Source organism: Pyrgilauda ruficollis, unplaced genomic scaffold, assembly GCF_017590135.1.
Source record: "Pyrgilauda ruficollis isolate IOZ18807 unplaced genomic scaffold, ASM1759013v1 scaffold17, whole genome shotgun sequence".
Classification (NCBI taxonomy): domain Eukaryota; kingdom Metazoa; phylum Chordata; class Aves; order Passeriformes; family Passeridae; genus Pyrgilauda; species Pyrgilauda ruficollis.
Genome location: NW_024515875.1, coordinates 3,479,261 through 3,495,445, shown reverse-complemented (window position 1 = coordinate 3,495,445; position 16,185 = coordinate 3,479,261).

The following is a 16,185-nucleotide window of genomic DNA, read 5'->3' as shown; positions in this document are numbered from 1 at the left end:
GAGTCAACAAAGACTATGTTCTATTTTGCCTATTAGTGTGTTATTCTGTGGAGCATCATGTCAAATAGTTGTAACAGAGTGCAGCATTAATTATTTGAGTTACCTGAGAGCCAGCAGAAATCTGGTGAGCAAAGGGTCCTTCTGATCCTATGAAGTTAGTTTTTATATAGTTTCATGCTATTATTTGTTTGGAGGGATGTAGAGTTAATTGTTATTATAAAAGTCTTATTTGAAACAGGGGCCTAGAGTAGCTAGATCAACCCTTCCAAAACTGTCTGCAAAGAAATTGTGGCAACATTTTTCATTGCAGTGGTGAAAAATATAGCTGTTCTCACCTCTACTAAAGCTTTAGAAAAAGTTTTCTCAATATTGCAAGTATTTAAAATGGGAAATGATACTCTCTCCAGAAACCTCCATTTTGTACTTTTCTTCTCTATATAGGTATGATCAGTTTGGCTCATGCATCACAAACTTAATGTGGGAGAGAAGACTTTTTTAACATAAGACAAATGTCTGGGTTCATAAAATTTTAAATTACGTAAATTGTAGTCACACTGTATTGTATATGAAATTTGTTATTCTAGCATACATTTGACTTGAGGTCTGGTGGAGACAGTTTTGCTTTCCTGGAGAGCAGTGTCTATTTTTCCCTTCACATCTAACAAGCTTTAATATTTCATGTCATTTAGCAATTGATAAGATATATTTGTGGAGAGGTATGTTTTATTTGCTTTCAGTGCTTATGTCTTAAAGTATATTTATTTATATTATATACTATGTATATATTATGTATATATTATTATATATTATGTATATATTATACTTGCTGCTCATGCACTATAAGAGAGAAGGTGAACGTGCCCACAAACACACTTTCCAACTAGACTTGTTCAACTTCCCCTGTGTAGCAAGAATAATCTGGGCTTCCCAGCGTGTAGAACTCAGCAACGCTGTCTTTCAGGTCTATGTGTGGGGAATGCAGACACAAGTACTTGTGAAGCTGCTCATAATACAAACAGCAGCAATAATCTGTAGTCTAAGAAATTAGGAACAGGGGATAGCAAGATTTTTCTATGTGTCTTTGAAAAAAAAACAGAAGATAGGCCTTTAATGTGAGGGGAATGGTACTTTGAATAAGTTGAAGAATTTTTCCTGAAGAGTTTCATGCCACCTTGATTGTGGAAGCATGCACCCTGATTGTTCTTTTGTGCTCAGGATTTATGGAATGCTATTAAAAATATGGTTCCTGCCTGGCATTTGTAACTTTATTTTGAATCATTTGCTATAAATTAATTTAATCTCTAATTAGCTTTTAACTGGACATTTTACTTTGATCTCAATTTTAACAACAGCTTTTTTAACTAGTAGCTTACTTGGTAATTTAGGTATTTTAAATATACTGGATTTAGCCATAAAACGCTCTTTATGTTGGAACATAATCTGGCTGATGAAATGCCACAGTTGAAGATAATTTAAAAAAAGCTGATATACAAGAAAACTGGACAAAAGGCAAATGGGGGCCTGGTCTTTGAAAATGGGGATCCACCAGATTATTAACCAGTTATAGCACTACTTGGGTTTCTAGACAGAATATTGTGGCAAATCACAAAACAAAATGTGGATATGAGCTGGAACCATCATGTTCTTTTCAGGAGTTTGTGTTGGAGCAGCCCAGTCTGTTCACAGGACAGCTAAAGGCCTTGTGCATAGAACAGTGGTAAATGCCCCTGAGTATAGAAAAATGTTCCACAGTGCACCAACTGCTCTCAAAAGAAAGATTAGGAAACACTAATAGAGGAAAAATACAGGAATAATAACCCTGACCCTCAGGTAAGCAGGCAGACAGAAGCACTCTGCCCAGCCTCCTGATATGAGCAGCGCAGTAAGCCACAGTGACAGCCCTGCTTCTGTGGAAAAGAATTGCTGGGTACTCTAAAATCAGAACCAAGTGAAGCATGAGGGATAACATGAAGCAACCCTCTTCTCCCCCTTTCAAATTTCTCCCCCAAGTTCAAATCAGTTTCTAAGAGTTTCTCACTAATTTCTCAGTCCCTTAATATTTTAAATATAACTTTGCAGGTTTTGGTCTGACTTCTTCCCCAAAATTAGTAAATCAGATCTGAAAGGCAGAGTCACAACTTCATTTACACTCCAGTGTTCTCCTGACCATTACTTGTTAATTCCAGTCTATTTGTGGTAAGAAAGATAACAGATGTTTACTGTCTGATACTCATTGTCCTCATTAATCACCATTTGTATTGAGGACAGTTTTGGAGAATGAGATTTCTCTGCCCATCAGGAGGCCTGTACTGGGAGAGTATCTTTCCAATTTCACCAATGATGTGTGTGGTTTCAGATTAAAAACAAGGACAAAAGAGTCACTCACCCCTAGATAGAGGCCCAGTGATAACTTTGGCCCTGTCCATGGCAAGGGAACTGTAGACAATTAATCAGTGCATTCCTTAAAGATAGCTGCGGTTGTGTGTATCCCAAGCAGAGCTTCTAACTGCTGAGCTCTGCAGAAATTTGTGCAATTTTCAGAACGCTAATATTTTCTTACTGTAAGAACCACCTCTATCAGATTGACCTTTGTGTTTAGGAAGGCACCTGCCTCTGGAAATTGCTCCATAAGAATGAATCACAATTACTCTGACGGTGTCTTTGGTTGACCCATGGGGCTCTCAGGATTATCCAGGTCATGGATGCCTTGGTGGTTGTCTGCCAGTTTACATGGAATTTTTCTGGAGTGATTTGTATCTAATGTACTGATTGGTTTTATACATGGATAAGGTCTCAGATGGAAACAGGTGGGCTTTTCTCTGTGCCATGATTTAAAATTATCTAAAGGGCTTATCTAATATTCTTTCCAATATGCCATAAAGATCATCTCAAATGCATAGTTGAAGTGGTTTAGCCACTTACATCCTCTGCTAATTACTCTTCATCTTCCTTAGAGATTGAAATTTTGGCTTTTCAACTGAGTTGTTACCTTATTGAACACAAGTGTGTAGGCCTTAAACCCAAATGTAGAAAATGAAGATTGCCCAATTTTGCCAAGGTTTCCTTGATGCAAGGCAGGCTGCTGTGCATGCACTTGTCCTGATTTAAGCACAGTGAAAATCAGTCAGGATTCCTGAAGTGAAAATGATTTGCCTGTATTATAAGTTTAGTAAGGGTCCTTTCTACATGTAACCCTTGTCATACTTTCCAATACCTTGGATTTTGTTTGCACAAAGCAATTGACAGAGTAAGGTGTCTCGAGGTAGTTCTCTTGTTGAAGAGGGTTGAAAGCATAGATGTTTAAAGTACTAAAATATTGCTTTTGCTATAAAAATTTGTTTTGGCTGAAAAAGTAAAATTGAGTAAATAATTTTATCTGAAAACCTTTTGTACCACGATTGATTCTAATTACACACATTTCAGCAAATATGTTCTGTAGTTGTTATGGGCTTGAAAATAATACTTTTTTTTCTTTTGGTCTGTGCAGTTCCACAAGTATGAGGACTTGCAGAGGTAATTTATTACTGTTATTACTTGTTTTAAGACAGGTAGGGCAGAATACCCAGTTTGCATGTTTTCTCTGCTGTTAAAATTCAGTGTTTATCATTTATCTACTTTCTATTTTCATATAGATGAAGGTGATTGTATTTTTTGCGTCTTTGTCTAATTTTTTTTAATTACCCTTCTCTTCTAATTTCCTTGGTTTGGAAGTTAGAAAATAAGTCAGAAATACTCTTTCTTGTTCTGTTGTTCTTTTATTTCTACTTATGCTGTAGTTTAAATGGACTTTGGAAGCTCAGAAAAGATACAAATTCTGTAAGCAATGATAATTCTTCCCAAAGAGGCTTCCTGGTGGTCTTAATTTTCGTAGGAGGTGGCATGCTAATTATTCTATCCTAGGTGGAAGTGAAATAGCTCTAATTCTGAAATTTGTTCTTCTTAAAATAGGAGGAAAGAGGTATCCTCTGTTAATATCTGACTTAGTAACAACTATTTAATATATTCTTTTTCCTATTTCTAACTTTTCAGTCAACTCTCCAAGCCAGACTGAGGAGTATTTTTTGAACAGGTTCAGTTACAAGAAATCCTAGGGTAGAGCTTAATAACACTTGTACTTAAAATAATGAGAGATGCAGGGGGGGGGAAAGGAAAAGAATATGAAAACACCTGGCTGTCAGCGAGAAGTTTTACCTGAACATATAAAACCTTGTGAAGAAAAATAGGGTAATGAGATGTGAAGTATAACCTGAGGGGCTAGAAAGCAGAAGTCCAGTAAAAATGTTCCATGTTCTTACTTTGAAGTATACTTTTTATATCTTTATTTTACAAAAAAAAAAAAAAAAAAAAAAAAAAAAAAAAAACCAAAAAACCCAAGAAACAAACAACAACAACAAAAACCAACCAAAAAAACACCAAAAAAAACCCCAAAACAAACAAAAACCAAAAAACCACATGCAACCACACAGTCTGTGTATTTTATAGCAAAATGATTTTTTTTTCCCCAAACTGTTCATGAAACCTTTTTTGAAAATGGAGCCTTTAACTGAAGGCAGATTGTTGACAGGTCAATTTTAGCTAGGCAAATACATACAAATGTGTATATTCTAACTAATTTCAAGGAACTTGACTGGTGACTTTGTAGAGACAATACATAGAAAGTCACAGCAAATAAATTTTAAACCTTAATAACTTTGGACTTGATCTAGGGTTGGCTCAGAAAACCTGTAGGACTAAAATTAAATTAGTTAATCTGTTAAAACCTAACAGATTAATTGTATAAGAGAAGACTGAAAAAATCAGTCAAGAACTGTATTTAAAGGTGGTGTTTAAATGGAATTTAGTTTGCAGAGGAAAACCAGTTGGTCTTTAAATATCTCTGCTACAACTGGGTCTCAGCTTCCTTGTAATTAAAAAAAATGGGGAGTGGGGAAAGGTTTTAATTTGAGTTAGTTTGGTTTTAAATCCTAGTGAAGATGTTGTAAAAGAGTACTTTCTGTATGACTAAGAAGGCTGAGAAAACCTCTATGATCTTGTGTTAAGATTTACCTGCCATGTCAAATGTGAAAATGACAATTTGAGATGCCTTCAGTAGGGCTTCACTTTGGATTAATTCAAGTTGACTAAGACAAGTTAAATTCCTCCTCCATGTTCCCTGACTAAGGACAGGTGCTTGGTTTATAAAAATAAGAAATGCTAGTAATGACTGGACTATACTGAAGGAACTTTGCAAAAGTGATTGGTGATACTGAGGATTTCAGAATCATAAAGAAAATATTGCTTTAAAAGAAGCACAAGAAGACACTAACAAAAAGGCTTTAGAATAACCACTTATATGCTTTCTTTATGGTGGTAACTATAAAGAAACCCCAAACTGGTTGAAATGGGAATTCAGTCAAGTTTGCTTTTGTGCTTGATATGGAGGCATCTCTTACTACACTTGGTGTCATAATATTTAATTTCAGTCTTGGGGTAAATATTCATAATGGACTAATTTTTCCAAATAGACCCTTTATTTTCACAAAAGATATCTCACTTGAATTTGTTATGGTAGGTGAACATTCTCTTCCCTCATGGAGGTGTGTTATTGTTTCAGCATCTGTAAAACTGCTGGAAAACAGACATGAAATACTTTTCTTTCCTGTTAGGAAAATGAAAGAGTCTTCATTTTTGCTTTTCCAGTGCAACTGTTTCATTGTGTAACCATCACCACGTTCAAGCTGTTCTCAGTAGTTTTGCACATATTTTTAAAATTTCTGCAGAGTATCTAAAACCAGCTTTTACAGATCTGATGTCTGGAGAAAGCAGAGAATATTGCTCAGAATTACCGCGTAACTGATTAATATTGTTTTAAGATAAATTAACAAAGTGCAAAGACCAACTGTATGAAAATGTCAGTGTCCCATGTGGTGACCATATGTTAGTTGCTGGAGTAGACCCACAAATACAGATGTCTTAGTGTAGCTTTCTTGTACTAGAGGACTAGAGAAAAGCAGTACCTGGGGTTAGCAAATTCACAGGTTACTAGCAGTGAGTAAAATTCCAGATTGTATTGAATGGGGATGCTTCCTAGCTTATTTTCTAGCTGATTGCTTTCTTGATTCTGATGTGGTTGACTTTCAGCCTACTTCTTTCACATGATTAAACCATAACGTTGTGTTTGCAAACAAGTAATTCTGCCACTTTTCTTTTTTAAAGTATTCTGATGTCACTAAGTATTGTAAAGCCTAGGCTACTTGAATGTAGTGGTGAGTACCACTTAGTGATTTGTTTTTCTTCAAAAGTATATCAGATGCATAATCATACTAGCAAAATATTAAAACACTCTTGGTAAACTTGTACTGATATAGGATTTGTTATTGAATTTGTTCCTAGATATGTTGTTTTTTTTTTTCTGCTGCTGTTCTGCTGTTTCATCATAGTAGAAGTGGATTATCACATATTTATACTCTGTTATCTTTTGTGATTTTGTTGGTACAAAACATGTTTAATGGATAATTTGTCTAATATGGACAATTTTTTGCATTTCCATGTGTTTGCTAGCTGCATTATGTTAAAATACAGCATACTAACTGAAGCTGAACCAAAAAATGCCTGATCTTAGGCCAGAAATTCTCACTGGAAATGTACAAACATTCAAGATATCATCTGATTGAAAAGTCTGGCTTTTGTCCTGTGGTCTTGTACTGAAGGTCCCCTGGCACCATTTGATGTTTTCCCACTCTAGTGGGAAACTTAGCTAAAACTCAGCAAGTCGAGTAACCGTAGAACTCAGACCAAGTAGTATGACACTCTTCTACTTCAGATAATTGCTTTTTATCTGCTTTCACTGTAAATTTGTGCAAGGGTTTGCTTTAGCTGTCTCTGCCTTTCTTGGTAAGATAATGCAGAGGCAGGAAATAGAGGCTAAAATACATTAGAGCTCAGTGGATTGTTTCTGTTTTGCTATAATCCCTTTTATCTGCAGAAAAATATATAAAGAAGGTACAGGGGAAAAATTCCATAACATACATGCCAGGAAAGGCATTATGTCTGCGGATGAGCAGAAGTCTGAGGACAAATAAATCTTTTAAGCTGTGATTGCAGTTGTCTTAAGTTTCAAAGCAGGTAGTTCCAAAGGCTTAGGAAAATATATAAGCCTTAATGATACCCTAATGAGCTAATAGACACAGACACTGGCTTATGAGTAGGAAGTAAGCAGTAACAGTGTCTGTCCAAAAGGATCTGTTGGACATTTTGCTTAGTGTAAAATGCTGGAGTCTGTTTTGGTGACAGATTTGTGGTGCCTTTGTAGCACACCACACTTTGGAATATATTGCTGGTGGTAATATCCTAGCTGGAAAACTCCTACAGACACATGGAGGACTAATGCACACTTCAATGTCTTTAATAGGATGGTGGTCCTCCTGGAAGATGCTGGGTCTCATTCTTGTAAAGGGAAAAAATATAGTTGGAGATGCTTTGTTCTGAAAATAGAAACAAGATCTTTGAACAGTTTGGGACATTTGGGACACAGTAAAAAATACTTTGTTTACTACTGAAGGCTGAAAGTATATGAATGTACTGTCTGATTAATTTATAAATATAGTGATGTGGAGTGGGAAATTATGTGTGGTCTGGAAAGTGAGGTTGAGGAGCTACATTTGATAAGTACATAATAAATAAGAGTAATGGTGCCTTAAGTTGGTGTTTCTTGCAGCACAGTAATCACAATGTAAGTGAAGAGTATAATTATCTTCATTATATCCATTGATGTGGTTTACTCTTGAGGTCTATGGAAAAGACTGCTAAACATGTAAGACACTAACTAGGCAAGCATCATTGGATGTTATGAATGACAGTAAAATTAGAAATTAACAATTTACATAGGGATGTAAAGAAACAATCACATCCAGGCTGTGGTGGAGACATGGAAATAAGCAGCTGGAGAAACCAGTAAAAATAACTATCTCTCAGAAGCCCAACTTTCAGTCTTTTTTCTCATGTCTGAAGCAAATGATCTGTCAATTGTCTGTGCTGATGTTCTTTTCCTTGGAGGATTTATTTTAAACTTGACTTGTCAATCTCCTTTGAAATGGTGTGGTGTTGAATATCAAAGGGAGTAGCCTTTTGCCGCACTGGTCTCTGATCTGCTGTACTATCAGATTCCCAATCTTTTCCTAGTTCTCTAATATTTTTACAAGGGATGGAAATCCTCTATTTTATGGTTTGCAGGGAGTTGCATTACTTATATAACCCTGCTTGAAAAGCATGGTCAAAATAATCATGAATAGAATGGTAAGGAAAATCCTTTTTGACCAATATGTGAGAACTTCATACAAGGTCAGTAGAGTTGTTCATATATTGAAGTGAAACAACTGTCACAGAGTCTTTAGTAGGTGTTTTTAATGCAGCCAGTAAAACACATTGTTCTGAGTCTTGCAGAGATCCCTAAGCAGAGAATGAGTCTGTTAGCATGTTTTAGTAAAGCTCTGATGGTGCTGAAATAAGCTGACAAGAATTTTAAAAAAATCTCAAACAGACAAAACAAACCCAACTTGACTTGGAGTGCTGTCCAAATTTCTACTCTTTGGTCACATTAGAGGGTCACAGGGTGACTTTATAGTCCTGAGAATTGCTTGGATAGTTTTGCTTGGTGAAGGAGGCTGCGCAGTAGAGAAGTGTGGAAGCAGATTGTTATTCATCATTGCAGGTTTCACAATTTATGGGGGAGAAAAATAGCAAAGTCTTAAGATTCTTAAGAGTCTGGCCTTGAACCATTTACTGTGGGTGGGTGAAAAAACTATATGGTAATGCAGAAGTTTTATTTTATATCAGAAAACTTGCTAGGGCTTGAGAGTGTTGGAAGATGAAGCAGAATGTTCTGTAAAACCCAAACTACGTGGCCTTGGTCTTCAACTCTATTAATGGATGCCAAAGGCTGTTTTCAATTCCAGAAGAGGAACACTGTCCATTCTTAGAGATGAGAGTTACTTAACTCCAGTAAATAACTGCTCAGATGCTAGCCTCAGAATGGGGTCTTAAATTAACAGCATTATGAAGCTTTTTCATGTTTAAGCTGCCTGAAGACTTGTGGGCCCTCCTGTATGGACTCATACTTCTTATTTCTGTGGGCAAAGGAATGCTGATCTGAAAAAAATGAAATGCTTACTTCAGAGTATTTGCAAACCTTACATCTCTCTTGGCAAGAGTATGGGTCAGCATATAGAATGCTTGAATGATTGCATAAACTTGAAAATGGGAAGATTAATCTTAGAGCTGGAAGGAGAGAGATTTGGAGGTCAAAATGAAGCAATACCATATGATTCAATTCATCACTGTGTGGTACAAAAAATGGCCTAATAATAGAATGAATAGCACAAATACTGTCATAACTCTTGTTGATGTTGCTCTTCTTTTTTTCTAATGAAAAAATGGATAAAACTTATATATTATGAGAATTTTGACACATTTTTTTTTAAACTGTAGGTTTCAATGTCTTGCTGTAGTTACATTTTGTAGTAAGGTTTGTTTTTACCTCTCTGTTTTTGTGTCACAATATTAGCTAAGCATGCTGAGCTTGGAAGGAGAGTTGGCCTAATTGCATTTCCTTGGCTTCACTGGCTGAGATTTTTGTAATTTCTCTATGCCTTTATTAAATAAATAAAGCATTCTTGGCCATCAAGTGTCAACATTACTGCTGAGGAGACACTGCAGAGATAGAAATGCACATTTACTAAAATGCAATTTTTAATTTCTCTGAGTGTCTACTAGGAAAATATCACCTTGTTCAGAATGGACTATGTGCCACTGGTTGTAAGTTTTCTAGTGAATCAGGATTTGTGGAAAACTATAAGATTCTAAACATCAAACATTCTGGTTTTCCTTCACTTCTGAAGCATGTACAGATATCTGTGTTCAGTGAAGCCCTTGGGTTCAGAACATCCATGATTAGATGTCTTGCCTTCTTGGATTCCCCTTCAAACATGAGTTTTCCTGGTTGCTTCCAGGTACAGTATTATGGATGTTTGAATTAGATTAACTCCAGGATCCAGCACTCACTTGATGGAATATCCATCCCATGAGATAAAATGATAAACAAATGTCCCTGGATGCAACCAGAGTCCATAATTGTGTATGGACCTGAACAGCTGAATCAAATGTGGTGGTAGACTCTTCTTTGAGTAGGAGACTGGATTGGATGTTCTGTAGAGATCCCCTTCAATTTATTATCTAATCCAATCATCCTTCCTTGGATTTAAATTTGCACCATGAAGCATGGGAACACCAGCAACTTATATAGAAGCTGGAGATTTGCCTTGACTTCTCAGCAGGAGCAGGTGCTGCAGAGCATTGGTCTGATTGGAGACGTAACTGCAACCGGGCTCTCAGTCATGGCAACGTGGCTTTGTGTCATTTCTTCTGCCTTTGTGGAGACAAACTCCCTGGATTTCCTTGTACAATTGCAACAGTTGGCATAATTTTGTATTCTGCAGCAAGTAATCAAGACAATTTTCTTTTCAGAATTAAAAGTTTCCACAGATATATATTTCTTTAAAAAAACCCCAGAACCAAAATGAAACTCCATTGGAAATTTAACTAAAACTTTTTCTTCAAAATTATTGCATTTCTTATCAGAATTATATCAGTCCTAATAAAAGCTGATGAACCAGTGATAATATATTTGCTTACAAAAGCCAGTCAGTTATCTCCTGAAAGACCAACACTAGATTTTCTCTATATTTTACCTGCTTTTTTTTTTACTATGATTCAGGCAGGGATTTAGATAGGTTAGCCAAAGATCCTAATCTTGAAATAATTTTACTTTTGCATACTCCTGTTGTCTGGGGACTTTTCCTAAACTGCTACTGTAGTTTTTTGTGTGGTGTTTTTTTTTGTTTGTGGTTTTTGTTTTGTTTTTTTTCATTCCTTAGAAGAAATATGTTGGATTTGTAAAATTTTTTCTCTCTTATGAACCAGAGAACTTGTTTTAATATTTCTGTTTAGAAGGTGTCAATTTAGAGATGGAATATTTCTCAAATTTGAAACTCAGGGTTATTTAATCATTAATAAATATCAATATTTTTTATTTAATATTATTTTATTTAATAATTAATAAATATTTAATAATGTAGTAATTTAACATTACTAGAAATGTAATACGATTACTATAAGCATACTACAGCAAACCATCAGGTCCCTATAAACTGATGTTATGGCCAATAAAACAGGGGGTTTTTTTGTGAACAAAAGCCTGAAACAAAATTCTTAAGAAGAAATGTTTGTTCTTAAAAATCTATCAGTAGCTAAGCATGTGCTGTGAAGATCAGTGTCAGTGTTTGACGCCTGTAATTTTACTTTTCTGGGGGAATGTTACATAGAATTCATCTGCATAAGAGACAGGAAGCAGAGCTTTGACCTTGGTATGTGCAATTAACTAACTTCAAATTAGCCACGTCTCAAATATCTCAAACAACATCAGAACATCTCTAAAGGCAGCTGAAATCATGGAAGACAAACACAGCTAATTATTACTAATATAATGAACTATATGAACTGCAACTTATCCCTCCTTGATATTTTATTACTGTTGTTTCCATTTCTAATTATTCTTTAGAATTGAGAACAATGCAGAGATTAGTTTAACCAATTCAGAGAGCTGTACTCCTCTGCTTGCCAGGTCCCTTTCCCTTTCTGCAGTTTTAGTTTCTAAACACAGTAAACAGTTACGGGCTGAGTAATTGTAACCTCTCACCACCTTTTCTTTTCATGTTTGTTTCCTGCAATAAAGCAGATTTAATTCCATTCATTTATTCAGTCTGACAGGTGGGTTACATCAGTACAGCTTGAGAATGGGTAAAATATCTTTTTGCTGGAAGCCTTGCAATCTAGGTAATTTTATTTATTTTAGTATAATAAGCATCTAATCCATGGTCAGACACTGCCTGGAGCCTCTGTTTATCTGCAGTGTTGGAAGGGATTTTATTCATGCCATGTGTCTCAGAACCTTATGAGTCTTGAAAAAGACTGTAAACCAGAAACAATTGAAAAATCAATTCTTCAAGAGCTCCTTCCTTTTTGGAAAGTTTGCCACTTATCTAGGCTCTATATTTGAATGGTCAAATGTAAATAAACCTTGGGCTTGAGTTTCTGAGCCACTATCAAAAGAAGTTAGTCGAAAAAGAAACTGGGAGGTAAAAGGAACTGGGAAATTGACAGTCTTTTGAGTTAAATATACAATACTGGCAATTTAGAAAATGTTGATGCTGATGCACTGTGTCTTTTCAATGATAATAAGTGTTGTACTATTCCTTAGCATTTTTAGAGCTGGCTGACATGTGACTACTAAATTACCTGTATTTTAGAAGAGCTTAAAAATTAATGCCCTTGAAATTAGTAGAAACAAATCTATTTTTTAAAGAATTTGGAATTGCTGTGTTGGTTTTGTTTCTGTGATGACTCAGATTCACAAGGAAAGATCACATAGATGTTGCTTATTTAGCTGATTAAATAAAACTGATGATCATCCTTTTACTGAGACTTTTCAGTCACTAGCTTGGTGTCATGAACTTGAGCTCACCTCAACTGGAGACTTGAGATATAGTCTGCCCAGCCTGAAAAAATCAAGTATTCCCACCCTGGATTATACTTCATTTCCAATGAGTGGGGCAGGCTGTTTTCTGTCAGATCTCTGGTAGGCAGATCACACCGATCTCTGCCTGGTCATGCTTCAAACTGTAAGAGTAGGGCAGCCACCCCTCAGGTGGGTTTACTTTGCTAGTAATGGGCTGATGAAAACCTTTCTGGCCCAGTCAGTCCCGTTTCCTAAGAAAGCTCTCTCCCTCTGACCATACTGGGCAACTATTCTACAAGACATTTTCCATCTCCTCTTGAAACTTGTGGTGGGTAGCAGTGAGTGAGTGTTTTGGGAAGGAGCTGGGTGGTTCACAGGCAGACTGAGTTGTAAAAACCTCTTGGCTTAATCATCTTTTAAAAAGGCTTTCAGATAGAAGAATAGGGAATAAGGGCACTTCTGTGCAGATATAGATAGATATATAGATAAAGATATATATATATATGTGTAAATATATATATGTGTGTGTGTGTGTGTATGTATTATATACATATATACGCACATGCGTACTGGCCCAGCCGGCATCTCTTACCCGGGTGAGGAAAATCTCTCTCTCACCTGGCCACCAGATGGGGGCATTGCAAAGATATTGATTAATTGGCAAATTTATCATATCAGTGAGTCATTTGCTTATAAAAACCACTTCCCTTTGTCTTTTATTCCACATTTTTATAAGCATTGTTCACAGATGAAATGCCTCATCAATTAATTTGAAATAACATGGAAATGTCCTTAAAAAACACCTGATAAAATTTCAAAGGACTGCTGCAATTATAAAGGCAGGGAGGTTTTTAAGCTTTTTGGATGTTGTTTCTTGGTTTTGATTTACACTTTTCACTGCTGGACATAAAAGGCTTTTTCCCTTATCAGTTTTGTCATTAGTTTACCAGATGCTGCTTTGGCAAGCATTAAAAATCTTGCTTTTTATTGCATATGAAAATAGAGTGTGGGTTGTGGTTTTTTATTTGATAGCAACCATCCATTTTCATGAGAGGTTAAATTATCCTACTATATGTTTCATAAAGAGGAAGAGCCTGATTCTGTTTTGGTTTTGTTCTTAGTCCTCTGAGGCAGCTGAACAACTAGGAAATTTCTCTGCAAGCTAAAAAAAAAAAAAATGGTTTCAAGTTATTTATATGTAAAGGTTGGTTTAAATAAATTAGGAATGGGCTTTGTTCAGTTGTAAACTAGAAAAAAGGAATATAAACTTGTAAAATTCATGGAAACTCATTGATGTAAAACTCATTGATCCATTCTCATGATTGAAACTTTGAAATATATCTTTAAAGTAATAAATTATGGATTTCTACATTAAGCAGATGATTACTTAGGGTATTTTCTAAAGATTTTTTTTCTTATTGAGCAAGACCTTTCTTAGGAAATATACTATATGGGAAGATATATAACTGCATGTTTCTAAATAAAAGGTAACATTCTTCTACTTAGTAACAAAAAATTAATGAATAAAAAGAAAAAAAAAAAGCTCACTTACGGAACTGTGATATTCCTTAAATCGAAGTTAGACAATTATTAGGCTGACATTAATTCATGCCATGTTTGTAATCTTTACAATGAGACATAAGATAGAAAATGCCCTGCAGTTTGCTGATCTGATAAAGCAAACAGATTTGAGGAAAAACAGGAGAATGGAAACAGATAAAATCTCCATTATGGGTCTCTTTGTAGTGCTTCAATAAGGTAAAAATAGTATTTCTGACATTTTTGAAGGTTAGGAATAATTCTTTAAATTTATTTGATAATAAACTTCTGCTTCTTGTACTGAGATGCATTCTTGCATTCTCTTTTAGAGTGAAAAAGGTGTAACATAATAAAAAGCATCTTTTTTTGTTGTGGATGGAAACAAGCATGTGAAATACTTTTTATTTCAAAACTTTATTTTTTAAGAAATAAGTGAGGAAATTGTGGGCATAGTTAGTTCCTTATCTTCCCACAATTTATCTTCCCACTCTGAATAACAGTTTGCACATTTATATTCAGAGTACATAAATTCAACCAGTTTAGTCAAGCTGGCTTTCTATAACCTGCTCTGTTCCCTTCTTAAACAGGTTGTCTTTTGCCTTTGAATTTCTGTTGCACTTTTAAATGTTTCATTATTTTCTCCCTTTGTTTTTGATAGAGAGGCCCTGACATGGACAGCACATATGCATGACTATTTGTAGAAATAATACATGCTGTATGCATTCTCTATGAAGGTGACTGTGTCACTATTTATACATCCAATTCTCTCATCACAAGGAGCTGGGGGTTTTGATTGCTTTATTTGTTTGTTTGCATTCAGGATTTTTTGCTATCATATCATATGGAACATACTTATCTGTTTTATCTTTTGGGTCCAGACATATAATTGATACATAAAAACTTGTGAAATATCTTATAGGAATTGTTAAATCTAAGTCCTCAGAAAATATTTCGCCCACTTACCTTTCTGTATCTGATAATGGGTTTTAAATGAGTGGGTAAGGTGCATAAAGTAAGGAGTTATACAGAGCAAATAATGCAAACAGTTATGCTGAGCTCAGTATCTCAAAGTTATTAAGATGCAAATTTGTATTTGTTCATATTTCTACTTGCATATCCTCTGAATTGCTTTTTCTGTCCTTTTCACTTGATCTTACATGAGGAAAGATGAAAGCCTTTAATGTGTAAGACAAGAGTTGATATGATTTGCAGCCCAGTGCCAGTGGTCCATAACCGCTCTTTAAAAGCAGATCCTGAGCTAATATTAAGACACTGAAGGGGGTCAGTGACATCCCTAAATGAAACACCAGATAAGTAAAAGAGATTCCCAAGTGTAAGAAGTGACAACTTTCGGGTCAGAATGTCCTGGTGTTTTTGCGGGTGGTGTTACCTGTGTTCATCTGACTTCATGTGTAACAGCTCTAAGTCTCTGCCACCTACAAATAAAATAAAAGTTTCTTTAAAAATCAAGTTAACCCTTGTAGAAATCTGCAGTTCAAGAAACAAAGTCTCTCTTCCCTCTCTTGTTTTCTTCTGACAGCTAACCCCAGTGTATTTTCAGCTTGTCATCTGCTGCTGGCTTTTCTGGAGAGGGCAGTGGTGCTCATACTTGTCCTCTCACTCACTCTTGTTTACTATGCAGGTGTTTCCCTTACTTGTTGTGCAGCTGGGACACATAAGGGAAAATATAAGTCTGTAGAATACAAATGATTGTGGTAAATATGAAATGGGATTCCAGTTGGATGAAGCACAATATGCTTTTAGGTATTTCTGCCAATTTTGGCTGACAAAGGGATCTAGCTTTACAGGTTACATCCACAGAATAGGTAGGAAAGTAAAGCTGTAAAAACAGTCAGAGTCTTACTAAAAATTCTTATCTCTAAGTTCACATTTTTATGTCTATTCCAAGGCATGAATAATGGAGCAAGAGGTAATTTTTAGCTGGTAGTTCCATTTACTCCCTCAGAATTTTAGCAACCTGTTGGACAGAAGAAAAAAGTGCCAGTGCACTTGCAGTGCCAGTCCCTTCATCCCAGTAGCAAAGAAGAGTTGCAGAGAGATTTAATTTTTGTTTTTGTTTTCTCCTCATCCTAGCG